This window comes from Mesocricetus auratus, unplaced genomic scaffold (assembly GCF_017639785.1).
Source record: "Mesocricetus auratus isolate SY011 unplaced genomic scaffold, BCM_Maur_2.0 Super-Scaffold_100004, whole genome shotgun sequence".
NCBI classification, from domain to species: Eukaryota; Metazoa; Chordata; class Mammalia; order Rodentia; family Cricetidae; genus Mesocricetus; species Mesocricetus auratus.
In genome coordinates this window covers 45,037,210-45,060,656 of record NW_024429189.1, presented here as the reverse complement: position 1 = coordinate 45,060,656, position 23,447 = coordinate 45,037,210, and the positions used below count along the sequence as shown (strand labels likewise).

The following is a 23,447-nucleotide window of genomic DNA, read 5'->3' as shown; positions in this document are numbered from 1 at the left end:
CCACAGGACAACGGGGACAAGTTCCAAGGTGGAAGACATGCTGAGGATGACAGAGGAGAGGAAGAGACAGAAAGGCCCGTGGAGGCCACCTCTGAGCCACTGCACTAATCCAGGCACAAATCTGCTTCAATTGTTCCAGTTATGAGAGGGAATAAATATCCATGTTTTTAAAAAATGAGCAGACTGTTGTGGGAATTGTTGAGTGTTCACACAAAGGAGCGGTCCACAGAAATAAAAGGGTGATCTCCTGACATGCGTATTAGTACAGGCAATCAACATAAGAGATGAATCTCAACTTGAAAAGAGTGTTGTCAAGACGGAGAGATGGCTCTGCGGTTAAGAGCTCTGGCTGCTCTTCTACAGGACCCAGGTTTTATTCCCAGCACCCATATGATGACTCACAACCAACCAGTTATAACTCCAGTCCCAGGGGATCTGATATCCAATTCTGGCTTTTGTGGGTACCAGGTACACATGTGGTCATAGACATTCATGAAAGCAAAACACCACACACACACACAAAAAGTAAGTAAACAAATGAAGATTGTTTTATTTAAAAAAAACTGTTGGGTGTTTTCATTTATATGAAACTCAAAGACAGGCTAAAGTAATGAGTACCAACACACTAAGGAAATATCCTTGAGAATAATGAAGACAATGTCATGCTTATTCATCCTCCAATATAAAAAAATTAATGTAGCTTAAGTGTTGCTAATGACGAAAATACCTAAAGGCTGTAAAAACATTTGGGCCTCACTCTGAAATATATTTAATAACATCATCAGGTGCTCTCACAGAAGGGGCAAGTTGAACAACCAGGAATTGCTCCGGTTTTAATTTTCTCTTCTTGCTCGTTACAGAGGTCTTGTGATTGATTCCTGAGCCACTTAAAGTCACAAAACCATACAGCCTGTCCTCTCCTCAAGACCATGGATGAAGGTTTCATGTTTACGCTCCTTCCAACTCTCAAAATGTAAGTGACTGAGCACTACCTGCTCCCTCACAGAACAGGCCTCCCCCCTCAACAATCTAGCAAGCCCCTCAACCACCGTGGAGCATACTGGCAATATACGTGATTTCTGTTTGGCTTCTCTTAGTAGAGTTCAAGGACAAGATCCAAAGCACTGTAGGCTGGCCTCCCTATCCTCTTCTGGATTTCCTCACAAAAAACAGTCCTGGTGACACTCATCAAAGTCAATATCCATGCTGGTCAGTGAACCTGTCTACATAAGGAAATCCTCCATAGTTTCAGACATTTGAACACTTGATCCTTAGATGCTGGCACTGTTTGGGAAGGTTTAGGAGGTGCGGTCTTGCTGGAGGAAGTGTGTCAGTGGGGGAAGGCTTTAAGAGTTGAAAGATGCCTACCACTGCTAGTTTATGATCTCTTTATGCATGATCTTCAAGATATGAGTTCTCAGCCTGCAGCTCTGGTTGCCATGCCTGTCTCCTGTTGCCATGTCTCCTCTGTTCCACCATCATAAACTCTTTCCCCTCTGGAGCCATAAGCCCACACAAACTCTTTCTTCCTCAAGTTGCTGTCATTACCATGTTTTATCACAATAACAGAAAAGTAACTAATACATTCAGCAAAGGCCTATGTGACTTGTATTGTTCCATGAAAATCAGAAGTACTTCATAGGACTATGACAGTTCACCAGCCTCAATGTGGCCTTCAGGGTTGAGGATCAGTGTCCCCCAACAAACCCTGGAACAGCCCTGCCTTTGCTACGATCTTTGTCTGATCCCAAGCCACATTATCTAATTTAAGTTTCTAAGCATTTGCTACTTTATCTGACTGAAAATTCTTTCCTATTATTTCACCCTGTAGTTAATTTCTATTGTTATTGTTACAGTTTTTGAGACAGGTTTTTCTCTATGTAGTCCTGGCAGTCCTGGAACCCGCTGTTTTGGGTTGTTTGCCTGTTTTGTGTTTTTGTTTTCCTTAATCTGGTTACTTTTAATTTGGTCCAAGCAGCAGTTCTCAAGGGAAATGCTCTGATTCTACAGGCCAGGCCACATCCCTCTGTTATCTGGTCTCATAGCACTTACACTGTCACTATAACACTTACAATTTGCAATTCGAGATCTGTGAACTTCCCTTAGCACATGATGCATCCACTATCTGAAGCTTCTGAAGGCTGCATGGTGTTCACAGAGTATGCTGTCAAGTGTATTCCAAAGCTCCAGCCGAACAAAGTAAGGGAGAGGGGAGAGAGGAAAGGAGAAAGGAGGGAGCAAGCAAGAAAGAGAATGAGGTAGCAAGACCCAAAAACTGTAGTTCATGCCTCAGCCATGTCATATTTGAGCCAATGGTAGAGGATGCTTCTCAACCCACCTCCTCTCAATACCAAAGGCCGCCATCTCCCACAAGGGCTGTCCTGTATTTTCCAGTGCAAAGCCACCATTAGAGAGCCTGTGACCTCAAATATAACTGAAAGACAATTATCCAATCCTAGAAATGGAACCGGAAAGTAAAAGCAAAATAAGTATCCTGGACACACTTTAGCCTTGTGGTTAGTCATTTTACAAACACACATGCACATCTTAATGGAAGCAATGATTAGTGTAAAACTCTAAAAATAATTGTTGAAAATTCCCTGTGCCCTAATGGTCCCCTTTGAGTGGTCTCTGAAATCTATACCAGCAATTCCCAACGTAAAAGCCAACGACCCCCTTGGAAGGTGTATAATTATGACAAGGGGCTTGAAAATGCACATACAGTGCAAGCATTTCCTATACACTGACTCCATTAAAACTCCTTTTTTTCCATGTTGAGGATGATGCAATTTGCATGTAGAAAGGGATCCACATACTCTAAATAGCTTAAAGTCATGCCACCTAGAAACTGGTTATACTCTGGTCCCGTTCCCCATTGTGCTGTTGGAAGAGGCCCTCTTGCTAAATGGAACCTTATTACTCTGTCTGAACCAAAATTGTTTCCAGCTTAGTAAAAGACTCATGGGGCATGCAAAGGGCTATGCTGCCTGACCTAGTTAGTACTTGGAGGAGTGAGATCAGGATTCATGTATCAACACTGGGAGATGCTAAAGGAGACAGGACCACAAAAACTACAATAATGCTCAGTTTCAATATTTACATGAGAAAAGGCTGCTTCAAGTCAAGCAACCTCAAGGGATTTACTTTTCCTGCATATGGACATTACCTCTCCTTAGTTAGATTCATCAGAACTGAAAGATCTTACTGAGCACTGGTCTCTATCTGTACACCAAGGACACCAGGCTGTGGTTCCAAAATCCAATTCTCTCGGGTGTTTTTATTGCAAACTTGGAACTGTGACATACTAGAGGTATTAACTTAGTGAAGTTCAGGGCATGGGTGTTGGGTACCATAAGGAACTGGACACGCTTCTCTTCAGCTGTGAACTTTAAAAATTCTTACTTCGCAGCTGGGTGGTGGTGGCGCACACCTTTAATCCCAGCACTCGGGAGGCAGAGGCAGGTGGATCTCTGTGAGTTCGAGGCCAGGCTGGACCGACAGCCTCCAAAACAATACAGAGAAACCCTGTCTCGTAAAACCAAAAAAAAAAAAAAAAAAAAAACTTACTTCGCTCCTTGACTGCTTCCCGTATTTTCAAAAAAAAAAAACCAGTGGTTCCAAGGAAGATTGCAGTTAAAGTGAAGGACTTCCAAGTACACTGATGTCCTCTTATAAAGAAAGATCAAGTACACTGATGTCGTCTCATAAAGAAAGATCTCAGGGACAGTCAACAGAGGGGCCTCTACACGGACACACCCTAAAAGCAGGCAGGTTTATTTAGAAACTGCAAGCTCACTTCTCCCCCTCATGGGCCTCCATGGCATCCCAGCATCCCAAAGATGAAGGCCATTAAGTTGCTTTCTGTTGGAATATTAAAAGGAATTCCACTATTGCCATAAAGCATTTTGGTGATGTCTAATTCAAAATATTAGCAATCCTCTTTAAAAGTGAATTTTAGGTTAAATAAACTTAGAGTGACTCCTCAGGTACCATTTATTTTGATTCACAAAATAACTTCCCTTGGAAACAGGCTCTGAATAATAATAACATTTTTACTGAGGTTTACTAACATTTTTTATATAACTCCAAAGTACTGGTGATTTTCCATCCCCCATAAAAACAATCTTCTTTTTAAATATGTATGATGGAAATTTTAATATTGAAAACAGTTGAGCACATTTAACATACTCTTTGTCTTTCCTTTATTTTTTCAAGGCAACAACCCTCATGACTGGCTTTTTTAAAAGTAGAATAAGTAAGGTTGTAACAAGCAATCCCCAGATTAATTCACCTATGCCTTTAATTTTGAATTTCACTATCAGTCAGCAAAATAATTCTGATCTGCATCTAAAACTATCCCATCCATGCAGCAATCACTCCAGTTCTTAACTATGTATACAGAATGCACGAGTTCCCAACCTGCTTGGTTAAAAAAAATACATATAGTCCAAATGTCTTACACATACTTTCCCTTTCCTTAAAGAAAATAATGATTAAAACCAGGAAAAACCTAACCAAAATGATGTGCCAGAGCTTGTGTAATTACAAAGGAAGAGAGCCATCATGATCAGGAGGAGCCGGCTTGTAGCCAATTGATGATGTCTTATATCCCTGACCTGACAGTCTTATTTCTAGATATAAAATACTTTTGCTAAAAAACTGTTCAAAGTGAGAAAGAACTGAAGAACAGTCAAACAAAGATGAAATCTACTCGATGCCAAATCCCCCATATGAAACTCTGCGATGTTTTCTGATCTCTTCACCTCACACGGAATACTTCTTACCACGGTCTCTAGCCTTGAGTTCACCTTGCTGAACTTCTCTCAATTCACACTTATTTAAATGACATTTCTGTCAAAGGGCAGAGGCATAGGTAGAGAAATAGAATATACACTATCTCACGATTCCTCGGCAGGTGTATCTTCTATAATTTTGTAATTACAATTATGTCCTTATTACCTCACAGTCCTCAATTGGTTACATACTCACTTTAAGCTAATTTCTCTTGGGTGAATCTTTGATTGTTCTACTGAGTTAAAACATTCCTGAGGAATAATGCCCTAAGTCATTCTTAGGTAGATATGGTGATGTTTTACAAACACATATGACTATGTGACTATCACCTAGATCAATATAAAAAACATTAGTCTTCCTATCAAGAATTCCACAAAGAGCTAGTTATTTTGCTTAACTTTTGAGGCAGGATCTCATGACGTAGCATAGCCTGGCCTCAAACTGCAATTTTCTTGCCTCTGTCTCCCTAGTGCTAAGATTCTAAGCATGCATCACCATGCTTGGCTTGTCATTCTGCTTTCCATCACCAGGGTTTGTTCTATCCATTTGGAAACTTCATCTAGATAAGTTAAACATCAGTTTCTAATTGGACTCTGGGCATATCGGTCCATGAAAATATGAATATAGCTTTCATTAAGAACCAAGATTATCCCCCATGAAGGGTCTCACCATCCCTGGAGAGTTGAGTGGGGATTGGGTGGGGGAATGGAAGGTGGGGGGTGGGGGAGGAGGGGAGGGAGAGAGAGCTGAGATTGACACGTAAAGCAAGCTTGTTTCTAATTTTAAAAATCATAAAAAGAACCAAGATTTTGGATATGGAAGGCAAAGAGATACAGATGGTTGGAGTTAAAGAAAACAGACTAATTTAAATGTTCTAAAAATCCCTTAAATTCGTCCATTTGAATTGAGAGCATCAGTATACACTGGTAAACAGTTTGCTTCAAGGTAGCATTTTCTAACTTTACTCCCTGAAAAGAACTAGAAAGCAGTTGTGACCACCACACGTCATGCCTGGCTTCTCAAAGTCCTGTTTGAAATAGGAATCAGCATGTCTCAAATAAGTGAGCACTCCCAGGCCTGGGGACGAAAGGTATAGTGAGAGTAGAACTTTCTATCAAAGAGTTGCTCTTGCATGAAATAAATCAAAAGCCACTGGACAGAAAGATGGATGGATGGGAAGGTGGACAGACAGATGCATACATGCCACAAACAACATGCACACATGAACACATACATACTAGCTAGAAGATGTCTCTCTAACAAGGCAACAATTTAATCTCCAAAAAGAATGACTTGGCATGAATTAAAACACTACAAGCATATGTAAATCCATAAGTTTGTGATCTAAAAATATAACTGGTAAACTTCAGAGGAGGCCAGACAGACAACTCATTTTGAAAAGTATTTATCTTGTTTTTTTCTGGTTACACACCATATCCCCAGGTAATTAGGGGCATGGTGCAACATGGTTACTGCTTATAGAAATACTCTAGCCCAAAACAGGAGAAGAATGTCCCAATTAAAAGTTTTCCATTTTGCAACTCCTAACCAACAAAGGGGATCAGGGCACAGACCAGCGATCGCTTGCTGGTAGGAAGCAACTGATGTTTCCAGAATATTCACAATCTCAACAATTCCATCTGGGGAAACAAATCCCACCAGTACTGACTCAAACATAATGCAAGCAGAAAAGGAATAAAGTAAGAGTTAATTTTACCCCTTGAGCTCCCTATACATATAGTTAAAGAAACTCATCAGTATTAGTGTATGAGCTTCCTTGGGAAAAGAAAACTGCTCTCTGCCAAAGGCCAGTGGCATCTATAAACAAGTTCATCCCTGGGTTCATTGCTTTGTCCATGAGTATTTCCTGTATATGCTCTTAGACATTTCTTCCCTGGAAGCTCAATGTAAGGGTAATTTACTGTCTCCAACTAACATTGAGATAATTGACTTAAAGAATTCAAAGAAAATTCCCTACAGAAGAGAAACACAGCAGATCTAATTCTACTGTTGAGTCCTCACCAATTTCTTTTAAATTAAACAAAATTAAATTAAATGCTAAGCCAGGATACAGTAATTTAACCACTGTTTTGATCATTTTTCTCCTACCTACTTAGCAACCTAAGCCATTAAGTAATACCATTGAGAATTAGGAGACAGGTAAATGGCTTTCCGGATCTTACGATTTTCAGTGCTTGGCCTTAAAATATCTGTAACCTTTCCAAAGGAATTTGAGCAAGACAACTCTCAAATGCATAGGCAGGAACCTTAGGGACAATCAATAAGGACAAGGGTGGTGATGTCTCTCTTATAATCCATGACTCACCTACCTACAGGCAAATTAGTTGAGGGTATGGAGTCTTCGACGTGAACTGGTCAAACAGAACCAACAGTTACCGCACAGACAAATGGAGCTTCCAGAAGGAAAATGGCCAATCCCTCCAAGCGTGCCCAGGCAGTGATGGACTGAGCCTGTTTTCCCACTATCCAGCAATCATCTTTCTGAATGTATGAGATTCAGACAGATGGGGTGCCACAGTCTGCAAACATCATTGATCTTGGTTCAAAAGGCTAAAGCTTCAGAGATGTGGCACTGAAAACAAAACAGGATTCAACATCCATGTGAAGGTCGTGAGCAAACAGTTTGTCTCCAATGGTGGAAAAACATCAAGATGCCCCTTGCAGAGTCAAAGATGACTTAGACAGGCCAGGAGAGACTCTTTGGGGGGACAAGAGAACTCAAAAGACAAGGTACAAGCTGCATGGAGACACCCGTGTGCAAAACTTACCCAGTCAAGGTTAGTGTGTCTCATTATAAAACCACTTTTTAAAAAAATCCGTTTCCAAAATTGCCACCAGCAGGTGGAGTGAGAGTTGGTAGACATGCAGATGACACAAGGATAGTTAAATGCTGCAGCTAAGTGACAGGTAGGCCACCTGACTACATCATTCTGCCTTTATGTTTGAAATTTTCTATCATCAAAGGGCTTCTTAAAATACTAAAGGGTTGGGAATGGAGCTCAGGGGCAGAACACTCACCTTGCATGTGCGATGCAAAGCTTGGTCCCCAGGACCACCAACAAACAATAAGCTCCCAGGCTCAGTCCTCTCTCTACCCCTTCATAGTTACTGGTTCCCTAGGCAAAAAGGTAACCTTTCCGAACTCATTTCATTTACTTCCAAATCAGAGATAATGAATCCTGGCATATCTCTCTCTCTCTCTCTCTCTCTCTCTCTCTCTCTCTCTCTCTCTCTCTCTCTCTCTCTCTCTCTCTCTCTCTCTCTCACACACACACACACACACACACACAAACCCTCCAGATTCTTACTAGGTATCCAGTAAATCAATGGATATAAAAATAAGTTCAAAGCTATAAAGCAATATACAAATACAGCAAATTTACACCAGGGAAGATTTGTATTGGACCATAGTCTACATTTGAAGACAGCCTTGATATTTTTTTCAGACATACACAGGTGTCCATCTGTTGACATTTTAGTTATTCCTGCTTAAAAACACACAGGTAGAACCCATCTATCAGAAATGTTGATTACATCAATGGTATTTATTACATTCCTATGAAGTATACTGTGTGATTCATCTTCCAGTCTGGGGGAGCATGTTCCTTGTACCATAATTTCCTAAGAATGTGAAAATGACTGCTTTCAACAGAGTTCGTAATCTTCTCACACAACAAATTGGCAAGCAGGAAAAGATACCAAAAAGCAGATTCCAGAAGAAAGCTTGCTTAGGATTTTAAGTCAGCTGGATAAACTACAGCTCATAATTAAGAGTCAGCTTTCATAAAACCCACAAAAGCTTGGCTAGCCAAAATAATGTTCATGATCTATATTTAAAAATTGCATTAGGGATAAGACACATTAAATCCTTAACAGGGCTCGATTAGGCATGGAAATGAGAGAGCTAGACATTTGGCACCAATATCAAGGCACACACAAATTAAATTCAAGGAAATCCAGCTCAAAGTAAACCCATGGCCCATTCTCTATTTTACCTTTTAAAAACTTGTTTATTAGGCTAACTTGTGATAACAAATATCACAAATTAGAATGAGGTGCCGTCAGGACTGACTGGTGGGCTATTGTTGGCTTCAATTTTAAACTGAGTAAGCATTCAAGGTTAATATTTCAAACATGGACCTTCTAGGTCAGAATTATATTATATTCTCTCTCTCTCTCTCTCTCTCTCTCTCTCTCTCTCTCTCTCTTGCATGCACACACACGCGCACACACACATCAATTCTTTCACATTGTCTTCTTCAAACAACAGAGGTACCAAGTGCCTGCTTGCAGTGTTCATCTCTCTGGAGCCAGTCTCAGGGAGTGTGATCTTTGTACCACAACTCTGACCTGGCCTTTCAGCTCTGTTAGGAGATAATCATATGAACTGTTCTTTTTTATGCTGCCCCAGATGCCCCGCCCGTTCCTGTCCACATGACTTCTCTAAGACATCTAGGCTCAGCCTACCAATTGCTGGCTTTCAGGAAGACCATCTGAGTTGCTATTTGTGAAGTTACTAAACAAAAAGATGTTTGAAATTGCCCACTTCTTGACCCTTGGTTGAGAGAGATTACACAGTACCAAAGCAAACGGCCTGTGCAATTTAAGACATACCAAGGCTGCCAGCCAAAGCACCAGCTAGCACCCATTAACAATCCTGGCCTTCTAGTTCCACAAAATCATAAAGTTATAACCTAAGTCCTATTTCCCCACAGTCTCACACGCCCTAGCCATGGACGGGCTTTGCCCTCCCGAGAGGTTGTGTGTGCTGTTTTCTCGAAACATCAACTCTTTGCTCTGTTCTTCTAATTCATCTCAGAGCTGTGCAGCCTCCATGCCCTCAAAGAGGAGTGTGTTTCTGTTAGCCCGTGGAGCACACTGCTGTCTGTGTTATCTCCCAAGTCAGGAGAAGGCAGACAGAAGAAGCAAAGCCCTCATCTGTCCCCTCCTGGAGCGCGAGCATCACAAATACTGAAGGGTAAACCTTGAATGAAATGGAAATACTGGAAGATTTTTGGAACAGCCATTTTCTATTTCTCCCCTCCCCAAATTGCCTCCTGTTGCAAGATTTCTTGTTGGACTATCTCTGGACCTCTAGCCCACAAATAATGACTCAGAGACTTATTATTAGTTTTGAAAGCTTGGCCTTAGCTTAGGCTTATCCCCAACTAACTCTTATAACTTAATTAACCCATATTTTTTAATCTATGTTCTGCCAAGTGGCTTGGTTACCTCCTAGTATGGCACATCGGACTTGCTCCGAGGCTACTGGTGAAATCAGGCTTTCTTTCTTTGCCTGGAAGTTTCGTCTGTTCTCTCCTGCCTAACTATTGAGCATTTAGCTCTTTATTAAACCAATAAAGTGCCTTAGGCACAGACACATCTTTACAGTGCAAAAAAATATTCCTCAACAACTTCTCTTCACAAAATTTGTTCCCAGAATTTCTTTAAATCTAGAACCTAATGATACATCATGTTATGAAAGAAATCAAGGTGAGGGGCTGAGGTACTGGTAAGAATTGAAGTTAACCTCTGAAATAGCCAACTGTACTAAATCTCAAACAAATCCCTTAGGAGGCAATAGTGTTGATGGCAGACGACTATCTCCTTGAGAAATTTTGCTTCAGAAAAACTGAACATTATAAAACAAACCAAAATCTTCTCTTGTGAGCACAGTATAAAAACACTAGCACCACCCTGGTGTTTTTAATAAGCTATCTCAGGGGTGCTAGGGTTAGGAAAACTAGTGTGTTATAGCCACTAGTAACCAGTTTTCCTCAATTTTTATCTTGTATGCCTTTAATAAGATTAACAAATTGGACATGTTGGCACATACCTGTACTCCCAGCATTCAGGAAGCCCAAGCAAGCAGATCTTGAGTTCAAGGCTAACTTAGGAAGATATAATGAAGCAAAAACAAAACCCAACTAAGTGATGCTCACAAGAGATGGGCTTTAAGGATAAAGATATTATGTGGTAGAAAATTTGAATAACTGATGCCAGCCACGAAAGACTTAGAAACATAAAATATTAGTAGATAATTTCATAAACATGAACATATAGCAACCCCATGTACTTATGCCGTCAATAATAGAGCTTCAAAATATATGCAGCATTTTGCGATGGGAGGGGAGTTCTAGGAATCAGACCTATGGCTTCATAAATGCTAGGTGAGCACTTTACCATGAGCCATGTTCTCACTCTGGAGTATCATTGATAGGACCAGGACAAAGATGAATAAATAATCTGATTTATGCACAGTCAGCATCTGATCAAACAAGCAGCTAGGAAAGATATGTTACATTTTTATATCAAGAATATAATGACCTTTAGTCAACACTGTGTTTAACTACAAAGTCTGCTTTCAAACTGACCTGCTCTTGGTAGTCAAAAACACAAAAGCAAGCACTCAGAAAGCAAGGCCTGTGCATCTTTTTGAGTTCAAGTCCAGCCTGGTCTACATTTCAAGTTTCAGGGCTTCACATAGAATGAGACCTTCTTTAAAAAATTAACAACTAAAATATGAACTATCTAGATATTTTGAGTGTATACTAAAAATGATTCAAGTGTCTGAAAATCAAATTTAATTTGATACCTTGTGTTTTATTTGTTAAAACTGCCAACTTTAAGCTCTGTCTCCACTAAGGACAGATGAGACCAAGAGTCATGGGAAGAACACATCGTGTTTCCCACTTGTGACTTGATGCCTCTGAGTGCATAACCTCAGAATCTACAGCACGAACGGTGTGCCAGGTATAGGGCCAAACTTGATGGTATTACTGGAGTCACTTCCGTTTTCCCTGCTGTACAATGCACAGTGCTGTATCCCCTTCTGTTACCAAACCACTGATCAACAAGCATCTACCCACACCAGTCTCCACCATCCAAATCTGAAATTCTCCTTCCAGGAATCCTGGCCAAATGAAATTATCACCAACTCAACTTGTCACCTGTGTCTCCTTCCACAGTAATTCCTGAAACCAATTTGTCACGGGTCATCAATGGTGACAATACCTACTTGAATAAGGTAGTTTGGCATCTCTCATTTTGCATAGATTCTGTCTAGGGCAGTCTATGAAGATTTTTCAGGAACTGCAAAGAAGTCAGTGCCTTTCATTCTGACTACATCACAGCCAGGATCCCAAAAGATCTAATTGTGGAAACAAAGACTCACAGTTCTAAGATGGGTTTGCGCCAGGAATTGAGGAACAGTAGACATTCATGCTAACCAAAAGCAGCAGCAAAGATGTGCATTGAAGATAATGAATGAGGCAGGATTCTGTCTGTTTCTCTAAATTTGGTTCTAGTCAAGCGGCCTTAAGTAACCCCATCTTGTTATCTGTCACAGACAGTATCTCGTGTACTTACACTTCTTTACACAGGTTCCCTAGGTCCTCTTGGAAACCCGACTATGGACCTCCCGAACATATGAAAAGAAAAGAATAGAATCTTGGGTGTTTTTTTTCCCTAATCACCATCCCTTCTTTCTGTGTTGTGGCTGGAGTCACTATCTTGATTATGTCATCACACCACAGTCCATGGACCAAATACAGCCTGGACTTATTTCATAATAAAAGTTTTATAAAAATACGGAATGGTTGCATCTTTACTATATACTATCTGCGGTTGCTTTTGCACTACAATGGCGGAGCTGGATAGGGGATGACAGAAAGCATGGCCCATGAGCCCACAAGTCTTTACAACCTAGCCCTTTAAGGAAAAGCTTGTCAGTCCCTGCTGCAAAGTACTAACAATAGCATATTTTCACCAAAAACTGGGGGGTTGGGGAAATGAAGTGAAAACATTCAAGGCTTTGCATCTTTTTGGCACCAATTTATGCAAGTGGGTGATGGGTTTCAACCAAGAATTAGCAGCTCAGCTCGGGTGACCTTCCTGTGCCCAGAGGCCATGTTCAGTGCAGCACCTCAGACTCACGAGTGGAGCTTGAAAGAATACTGCCCTTGACTCTCACATCCTCTTAGACCCTGAAATGCAATCACACATCCATGGGAGTGCATAAATGCATCACTTTCCGCTTAGAGTCCAGCATTGGCAAAATTCCCCGTTGACAAGCACACAGCGCACAGGATGGCTTCTGACACCATCCTGGGTAGTCTGATGAAGACCACGCAGTGACAGCAAAAAAATGGTCTCCACTTAGTGCCACTGCTGCCATTGCAAGAATTAAGAATTCAAATCAACATAAGTTCTTCAGTGACTTCCCTCTGTAGACAGAAGCAGTGTGTGATTAGGAAGAGCAATTGCCTTCAAACAGAAACTATAGTGCACTTGAAAACATCCCCATCCATAGGGACTGTGGAGGACAGACCGATGGCCAGGGTGGCAGACTGTGGTTTTTAGTGAATGTATCTGCCCTTGAAAAGTTCCTTTCTGCACCCGTGGAAAAGGGCTTACTGATAGACATGGCATACTTACAGTTAATGACATTTTATACCACAGAAAATTAAATAGATGATCCTCCCATTGAGAAAAGAAGAAAAAAATGCTATAGCAACTGTTGCTAAGTGGGACTGACAATACTCACAGAGTGCTTACCAACTAGAAACTTCAGGAACTAGCTGATTGATTCAGCCCTTCTGCTCAGTTCGGGATCACAGTGGCTCTCCAACTGGGATAGAGCAGAGGTCTGGCTTTTCCACTGTCCTTTGGCCTTACTCCTGCAGCCTGCATCACCTGCTCCCTGAACTCACCCCTCCTACACCAGGCTAAAGGTATACCCACACCTTAGGGCCTTGGCACACCTCTGTCACGGTCAACTTCTTTTCTCTGCAAGTGTTTGATAAATGGCTACCAAGAGCTCAGAGTTAAAGGTCAATGCAATGGTGAACATGACAGACATGGCCCCAAACTGTTGAAAGCACATACAGGCTGCAGGGCCAGGGAAGGGAGTGGACATTAGATGACAAATAAACCCACTGATGACTGTTAGACTGTTAGCTTTGCCTGGTGCATGAAGATCAATAGTTCCTGAGAATAAAAGAGGAGTGTGGATGCATACTATATTATCAGAGAAAGCTAGCAAATTGGATTATTCTCTTAACAGCAGTTTTGTAGCTTCCTGCATTCTGCACCGTCTCCCTTGGTACTTCCCCTTCAGAGCTATACTCTCCGTGACCTAAGTGCTGTCATCTATTAAGGGTTCCACTGACTCACGAACATGTCATATTGAGGACAAACATTAACACAATGGACTTTCAGACATGTCAGATCCAAGCTTCAGTGTAGAGTGAAGCCTTTTCCTTGCCAGACACTTTGGTTTTTCCCCACCAGTAGCCTGGGCTCTGCCACGTTGTAGTCCCCAAATAACACACAAGATGCTATATTAATTATGAAGCTGTTGGCTATCTTTGACTTAAGTATTTGACCCACCTAAGTAGTTCTCTTACCGGACGGACATCTTACTTCTCTGGAGGGCTACATGATGACTCCCTGTGTTTCTCCTACCCAGAGTCCTCCTGGACTCATAGTCCCACCTATCTTGCTTCCCTATTGGCCAACAGTGCTTTATTGACATATACACAGGACTTCCCCCATCACTTTGGCAATGAATTTTACTGCTTTTTTTCTTTTTCATTAAGAAGAAAAAAACATAACAAATCATGTTCCAAAAACCTCCATACAATAGGTTTAGAAAAGGCATCTAGAGAAAATCAATTAGCACACCCATACTGAATGAGGAGGCCACTGCTCTGCTCCCCAAACTGCTTGGTGGCCTTAGAAATGCACTAGCAGTGGGTGGTCACATAAGGGTCTCTGCCATCAAACCCACTGTGTCCCTTCCCATCAGCACTGTTACCCCTGGAACACGGGAAGCCCTGGAAACCCAACACATCTCAATGTGACAGTTATAGTCCCCCTGCCCCTTCAGTCAAAATCATTCCATTACTGTGGCGGTACAACACTGTTTGGAGGGGGTTATGCATATGGAGACTACATTATTCCCAAAGCAGGAAACTCACTTTTACTATACTGTGTGGTGCAGTAATACTCATATATTTTTAAATAGCCTCCACACATTCTTTTTTTTCCCATCAGAGGCGAGCCTCAGTAGTGATTTAAAATTAAACCACTAACCAAGTGCCAGGAATCATGAAATAAGAGTAAGTGGGGGCTCCTCCTGAATGGGAAACACCAGACTGCTCAGAATCACGAGAAACTATAAAAGCCACCGGGGGCAACACCATGGATCCCACCACCTACTACCTCCTTTAAGAGTCAAGGGGGAATGTCAGATGTGGTATTTTTAGTCTCTTTACAAAGAGACACTCACTTATTCATTCATGAAAGTATATTAGGCACACGCGCACACACACACACATACACACACACACACACACACACATATTTTTTGTCTAAGTGCCGTGGAAGGCAGTGAGTGGCTTTGATCAAGGCAGAAACGGGATGAGGTTTGGAGAACAGGACAAGGGGCAGCTGAGGCAGAAGCACGAGGAGGAGGAGCCTGGGAGATGCTCGGAGTTGAACAGACAGAGCTGTTTCACGTGGGAAGTGCAGTGAGGGAGTGAGCATCAAAGGTGGCCCAGGTCCCTCTGCAGCAACTGACTGAAGGGCAGTGATGCTGCCTACAAAGGCAGAAACAGCAGGACGCACTGGTGTAGCTGACAAGTCCAGGATCAAAAGATTGGTTTTGAGCAGAGAGCTAAAAAGTTAAAGATGCCTTTGAGACCTCCAGATGGAAATGCCGAGTAAGTGGTGGGATTAGGCTCCAGAGAAATGTGATTCATTTGCTATTCCGCTCTACAGATCCTAAGCAACTCCAGGCTGCCTGCTTTCTTTGAAGGTGAATGAGTCTTTCCTACTCTCTCTACTCCCAAGCTAGGCAGCAGCAAAATGAAAAGGGAACACAGATACCTTCTAAGAGCTTTAGAAAATGCACATCCTCAACTAGGGAAGACTACACTCTGAGGAGGCAGAGAAGTGTCCTATAAACCAACTACAGACATCGCACACCCTGTACATCTCAAAATGATAAAATTATATAGACACTCAAGTCCACAAGTCAGCCCTTCACAGCACTCCTCCCCATCCTCGACTCTTGTACCCTCTCTGCCCCTTCTACCTTGAGTATTGGTGGGGAGGGATAATATACGGATGTTCCATTTAAGACTGAGCACTTAACAGTCTCTTGGTTTCAGCATTTCAGAAATGTATGACTTGTTTTCATTTTTTTAAGGTAGCCTCTCCACTATTGCTTAGTTTGCCAGTTGGTGTCATCCTTGTAGATCTCTGGAAATCTCCTATAGTCTCCTCCTATAATGACTCCCTCTATTATGGTATCTCTCATCCAGCTCTTGTGTCTGTTCTTTCCCAACTCAACCTTCCTGCTCCCCCATGTCCTCCTCTCCCCTCCTCTTCAACCCCTTCTCTTTCCAAGCTCCCTCTTCCCTCCCCCCATGCTCCCAGTCCACTCAGGAGATCTTGCCTCATTCCCCTTCTCTGGGGGTACCACACATATCTCTCTTAGGGTCCTCCATGTTTTCCAGACTCTCTAGCAGTGGGATTGTAGGCTGGCAATCCCCTGATCCATGTCTAAAATCCATACATGAGTGAGTACATACCATGTTTGTCTTTTTGTGATTGGGTTACCTCACTCAGGATGGTTTCTTCTAGTGCCATCCATTTGTCTGAAAATTTCAAGATTCCATTTTTTTCCACTGAGTAGTACTCCAATGTGTAACTGTATCACATTTTCTCTATCCCTCTTCAGTTGAGGGACATCTAGTTGCTTCCAGGTTTTGGCTATTACAAATGATGCTGCTATGAACAGATGTCCTTGTTGTATGAATATGCATCTTTTGGATATATGCCTAAGAGCAGAATTGCTGGGTTTTGTGGTAGACTGATTTCCTTTTCCCTGAGGAATCTCCATACTAATTTCCAAAGTGGCTGTATGAGTTGGCACTCCCACCAGCAGTGGAGGAGTGTTTCCCCTTTTTCCACATCCTCTCCAGTATAAACTGACATTGGTGTTTTTTATTTTAGCCATTCTGACATAAGTAAAATGGTATCTTAGAGTTGTTTTGACTTGCATTTCCCTAATGGCTAAGGATGTTGAACACTTTCTTAAGTGTCTCTCAGCCATTTTAGACTCCTCTATTGAGAATTCTCTATTTAGTTCTGTAGCCCACTTTTTAATTGGATCCTTTGGTGTTTTAGAGACTTGCTTCTTGAGTTCTTTGTAAATTTTGGAGATCATCCCTCTGTCAGATGTGGGGTTAGTGAATAACTTTTCCCATTCTGTGTACTGTCTTTTGGTCTTATAGAAGCTTCTCAGTTTCAGGAGGCCCCATTTATTAATTGTCGATCTCAGTGTCTGTGCTACTGGTGTTATGTTCAGGAAGAAGTTTCCTGTACCAATTCGTTCAAGGGTACTTCCCACTTTCTCTTCTAAGAGGGTCAGTGTGGCTGGATTTATGTTGAGGTCTTTGATCCATTTGGATTTAAGTTTTGTGCATAGCGATAGACATGGCAGTCTTCTACATGCCAGCTTCCAGTTATGACAGCACCATTTGTTGAAGATGCTTTCTTTTTGCTATTGTATAATTTTAGCTTCTTTGTCAAAGATCAGATGTTCATATTTGTATGGGTTAATATCCAGGTGTTCAATTCGATTCCATTGGTCTACCTGTCTATTTTTGTGCCAATACCAAGCTGTTTTTAGGACTATAGCTCTGTAATACAGCTTGAAGTCAGGGATGCTGATGCCTCCCAAAGTTGCTTTGTTGAACAGGGTTGTTTTGGCTATCCTGGGTCTTTGTTTTGCTTTTAAAAACACACAGGTCAGAGTAGGCTCTACATGGTTAAGTGAACTCACCTACCCTGATATTGGCAGAAACTTAAAGCATCAGTATTCACATTTGGTGAAATAGGACTTTGAAAGGTACTACATGGTTGTTTAAATTCACTGCCTCACTTGATTTGACAGCAGGTTGTAAAGGACTCCAAATTTTGTGTGTGTGTGAGTGTGTGTGTGTATGTGCACGCGCATGCACACACAAATGTGAGCATGCACACTAGTTTGTGTGTGAAAGGTGAGTGTGTACATACCATTGAAAGCTCACAGTGGTCAGAGAACAACTTAGGGTGTTTGTTGACACCTTCCATCTTGTTTGAGGCATGATTCCTTGCTGTTTGTTGCTGTGTGTACCAGGCAGTGTTTTGGGTTCTGCCTCCATCTTGCTGGATAGCACTGGGATTGTAGACTCACTGAAGTCCACCTGGCTTTACATGGCTGCCAGACAAAAGTCTTGCTGCTTGCGTGGCTAACACTTTACCCACCAAGCCATGTTTTCCCGCTCTGTTTTTTGTTTTGATTAAACCAAAATGCCATGATTCAAAAATCCTTTACTCAACAAAAACTTTTACAATTTAACAGGCAAACATTGCAGAAGCAGGCTCTGCACGCTTGACTTCTGGAGGGTGACACTTAGCACCATGGAGACTGTCCAATACAAAGATGACATTGTGCGCATCTGCTGAATCACAGGGAAAGGGGAGAAAGAGGAGGAGGCTACCTAGAGCCAAGTGAGATGTGGGAATTGGGATCACATATTGCTGGAAAGGAGGCTGCAGAGCTAGACAACCGCACAGTAACTGTCACTGGAGTCAGTGAAGTTAAAAAAAAAAAAAGGCAGACGTTTGGCTGGGGGTCTTGAGACCAGGCAGTCCCTTTTCCATTTCTGCGTACATGTTTGTCACAGTGAACTCACTAGAAAGCACACTTCCTCATGCATACTTGACCAATATAAACATTTTTTTCCTCTTACTGAAAATAGATTTTTTTTCCTCACATATATATCCAGATTATGGTCTCCCCTCCATTTACTCCTCCCAGTTCCTCCCCACATCCTCTCCCATCTAGATCCATCTTTTCTGTCTCTCATTAGAAAACAGGCAGAAACCAACACATTGGAATTGGACAAAACAAACGGGAGGAAAGGTGCCCAAGAGAAGCACAAGAAACAGAGATCCACTCATTCACACACCAGGGATCGCATAAAAACACTGAACTGGAAGTCATAATATACACCAAGAACCCATGGGGTAAAAAGGGAGGTGAAAAAAATACGTAAATAAAATAAAATGAAAATAAAGAGATGAAAATTAAAAAAAAAGTTTAAAGGAAAAGCTCTGACTTGACACTGGGAGACAAGGATCTCCAAAGATGTCTTTGAGTTCATTTTTCTCAAATGCTCATCAAGTCTGTTTCCCCGGTGAGACACCCTTGGAGGAAACTAAATTTTAATCTGTAAGTGGTTATCTATTGTGACATGCATGGTGTTTTTCTAGTTTCATTCATTTACCTGTGAATATCATTTTGGGGGGAATAATATTCCATCATATACATGTATGATACTTGCTTCATCAGTTCTGTTGAAGGACATCTAGGCTGTTTCCAATTTCTGTTGATTATGACTAGAACACCAGTAAGTGCATGGTTGAGAAGTGTCCTTTGGGTATATATTCAAGAGTAAAATACCTGGATTTTGAGGTAGATCGATTTCCATCTTCCTGGGCAAGTGTCCCACTGATTTCCATAGTGCTGTACAAGTTTACACTCCCACCAGCAATGGAGGAGTGTTTCCCTTACTCCACCAGCATAAGCTGTTACTTGTTTTATTAATCTTAGCCATTTTGACCAGTGCAAGATGAAATATCAAAGTAGTTTTGATTTACATTTCTCTGATGGCTAAGGATATTGAGCATTTAAGTGTTTCTCAGCCTTCTGACTTTATTCTTCTGAAAATTCTCTGTTTAGCTTTATACACCATTTTTTTAGTGAATCATATGTTTTCTTGATTCTAATTTTGTAATTATTTATATATTTTGGATATTACACTCTACTAAATGTGGACTTGGTAAACATCTTTTCCCATTCTGTAGGCTGCTGCTTTGTCCGAGCAATGTTGCCCTTTGTCTTGCAGAAACTTTTCAGTTACTGTTGATCCTTGTGCCTGTGCTAACAGTGTTTTGTTCATAAAGTCCTTTCCTGTGCCAATGAGTTCAAGCCTATTCCCAATTTTCTCTTTTAACAAATTGGAGTATCTAGCCTTATGTGGAGGTCCTATATCCATTTTAACTTGAGTTTCATTCAGGGTGGTAAGTGTGTACCTGTTTGCATTGTCCTACACGCAGACATCTAGTTTGACCAGCACCATTTGTAGAAGATGCTGTCTTTATTCCAGTGTGCATTTCTGGCTTCTTTATCAAAAATCAGATATTCTTAGATGTGTCAATTTATGTCTGGGTCTTCAATTCAACCCCATTGATTAACATGCCAGGTTTTGTGCCAATATTCTGCTGTTTCTATTACTATAGCTCTGCAGCATAACTTGAAGTCTGAGTTAATAATACCTCCTGCAGTTCTTTTATTTTTTCCTGATTGTTTTACCTATCCTGTTTTGTTTGTTTGTTTGTTTTTTGTTTTTTACGAGACAGGGTTTCTCTGTATTGTTTTGGAGGCTGTCCGTCCAGCCTGGCCTCGAACTCACAGAGATCTGCCTGTCTCTGCCTCCCGAGTGCTGGGATTAAAGGCATGTGCCACCACCGCCCGGCCTCCTATCCTGGTTTTTTGTGTTTCCATATGAAGCTAAAAATTGTCCTTTCAAGATCTGTGAAGAACTGCATTGGAATGCTGATGGGTAATATATTAAATCTGTAGATTGTTTTTGGTAGGATGGATATTTTGTTCCATTGATTCTTTAGGTTTTGTTTTTTGTATGTTTCTATTTTATTGTTTTCACCAAATTATGATTATTTCTTGCTATCTACTCCTTTTGGTTGTGAGTTGTGATTTCTTCTTTTTGTTTGTTTGTTTTAGAGCATTCAGGTGTGCTATTAAGTTACTAGTATGAGATATCCCCAATTTCCTTTATGTAGGCATTTAGGTCTATAAACTTGCCTCTTAGAACAACCTTCATTGTGTCCCATAAGTTTAGGTATGTTGTGTATTCATCTCATTCAGTTCTTGAAAAGTCTTTCTTTCTTGATTAGTCTTGACCCATTTTCATTCAGTAGTGAACTGTTCACTTTCCATGAGTTTGTCAGCTTTCTGATGATTCTGTTGTTAATACCCAGCTTTAATCCAGGTGGTCAGATAGGATGCAGGGTCTGTTGAGACTTGCTTTGTTCCAGTGTGTAGTCAACTTTAGAGAAAGTTCCATGAGGAGTCGTAGGGTTCCTAGGCTCTACTGGAGACATATTGTCACAGCACATAGTCTGCTACCAAGCTGGGGATGAGACTGGGAGAGTAGACTTGGAGGAGACGAGGGAGAGATGAAGATAACCTAACTTGAAGTTAGCCTACTTGCTTTGCTGGCCAGAGTGGCCTGCAGATTCCCACGGAACTCCTGTTGGAGATGGGGGATAGGATAAATCAATGAGGGGAAGGAGGCCAAGTTTGGGGGTGGAGATATCTGGGTGACCCACTGTACAAGTTGGGGGTGTAACAGAGGTGGAGGGAGGCTTCAGCAGGTGGTAGGCTACAGAGCTGGGGATAAGACTGGGGGTTTGGAGGACCTGAGGGAGAGGTGAAGACCTGCAGTTAGCCAACCTGCTTCCCTGGCTGGAGTGGCCTGAGGGTTCCCAGGGAATACCTAACGTATGCTTTTAAATTAATCTTAAAGCCACTTTGTCCAATCACTTATACTTAATACAGCTTTGAATATTTTTAAGACACAAAATACAATGTTTTAAGTAGCCAATACCCAGTAACATAATGTCTAGAGTAAATAGCTATCTATGATATATGTATTTCTCATGCTTATACATTTCTACTGCGAACATGAATACATGAAGTGTTAACAGTGTACCCCAAGGATCAATGAAAATGAATTAAATATTTAATCCTAATGCATGTTTTCACACAACTAACTCCCCCAAATATGTTTTTGAAGGTTCAAAATCTACTGTCATTACAATATTTATGGAGAGAAATAAATTTCTGACCACCTACCATGTGTAAGAAAACACATAGCACACAGTGGGTAAGATGACCAATTACTGGGCCAGTTAGGATATCTTCATAGACAAAGAAGCCCATGAAAACAATGAGTAATGATATTGGTAGATAAATACTAGTAATAATAAGTAATATTTACCAACTTTTATTAAGTTATTATTACATGGATGCTTTTTTCATTTTTTTGTTTTTTGTTTTTGTTTGTTTGTTTGTTTTGAGGCAGGGTTTCTCTGTGCAGCCCTGGATATTCTGGAACTTGCTGGCATGTTCTAGAGTAGGCTGGCATGGAACTCAGAGATCTGCCTACATTTTTCTCTCAGAGTGCTGTGATCAAAAGTGTGAGCCTCCATATTCAGAAGGTGAAGGTTTTCAACAAAGCATTTCTACTTGCTATCCTTTAATTGTAGTAAATAGTATTCTTCATTGCAGTAAATATACAAAAGCATCATATTACCTAGTTTTAAGTCTGTAAATTGGGGGCATTAACTAGTAAATTAACCACCACTATCATCAAATATCTTTGCAAATGGGAGAAGGAAGGCTTTGTTCCTTTTTTTCACCTGTTTGTCCTCGACCTGTCAGCACAACCATCCCTTCACTGGCATTGGAGCCTACTTCTCCGGGACTCCAGCATATACGGAAGACCACCTGAGACACTCAGCCTCACTGAGCAGCTACTAGATTCCTGGACTTTCCATTCACAGTCAGCCATTGTTGGATTAGCTGGACTGCAACCTGTAAGTCATGCCAATAAATTTCCTAACATATATGTATTAGGATTTTTAGTGCTGTGAAAAGACACCATGACCATGGCAACTGTTATGAAGGAAAACATTTAATTGGGGTGGCCCACTTACAGTTCAGAGGTTCAGTCCATTGTCATCGTGGTAGAACAGGGCAGCATGCAGGCAGACGTGGTACTGGAGAAGCAGCCAAGTGTTCTACATTTTGCAGGCAACAGAAAGTGGTCTGAGACACTAGGAGGTATCATGAACATATATGAGGCCTCAAAGCCAGCCTCCACAGTGACACACTTCCTCCAACAAGACCACACCTACTCCAACAGGGCCACACCTCCTAATAGTGCCACTCCCTTTGGGGGCCATTTTCTTTCAAACTACCATTGTGTGTGTGTGTGTGTATGTGTTCCATAAGTATTATGGCTCTAGAGAACCCATACTAATGCAATGTTTTTGTTTATTTATCAATAATTTTCACACATCAACTGTATAAATCTTTTTATTGATGACATCAACTAAAACATGCTTGGAGAACCACTGAGTTTATGAAAGCCACTCACTGAGTTTGGCTACCCAGTCACTCAAAAGTACAGAACTCTGACAGCAGTTTTCAATAAGAGGCTTTGGCAGATGCCTAAGTCAGGACTGGGTGAACGGAGCAGTAAATAGAGATGAAGAACGAGGGGACCGATGGGAACTAGACGATAATAGGATGAGAGGAAAGTGGTGATGGGTGAGCATGTGATTTGCACTGGTGTCAATGGGGTGCCATGACCCCCTCGATGGGCATTAGCAATGTCGTTTGTAGACATCCTACTTATCCCACCTCCAGAGTGCTGTGCTATTAACATCTGGTGAGCAGAGGCCACTGTCGATGCTCAGCAGCCTGCTAT

The 23,447-nt window shown here is 41.4% G+C and overlaps 1 protein-coding gene across 13 annotated transcripts in view; it reads right to left on the bottom strand.

The window, feature by feature from the left end:
- Positions 1-23,447, bottom strand: part of Osbpl6 (oxysterol binding protein like 6) — a 182,363-nt gene that overhangs the window by 112,198 nt on the left and 46,718 nt on the right. The window contains exon 3 of one of the 13 annotated variants that reach the window (XM_040745635.1): positions 22,672-22,755. The exons of the other annotated variants lie outside the window; for them this stretch is intronic. The gene's annotated coding sequence lies outside the window, so the exon portion shown is untranslated. The remainder of the gene's footprint in view (positions 1-22,671; positions 22,756-23,447) is intronic. 13 annotated transcript variants of the gene reach the window in all.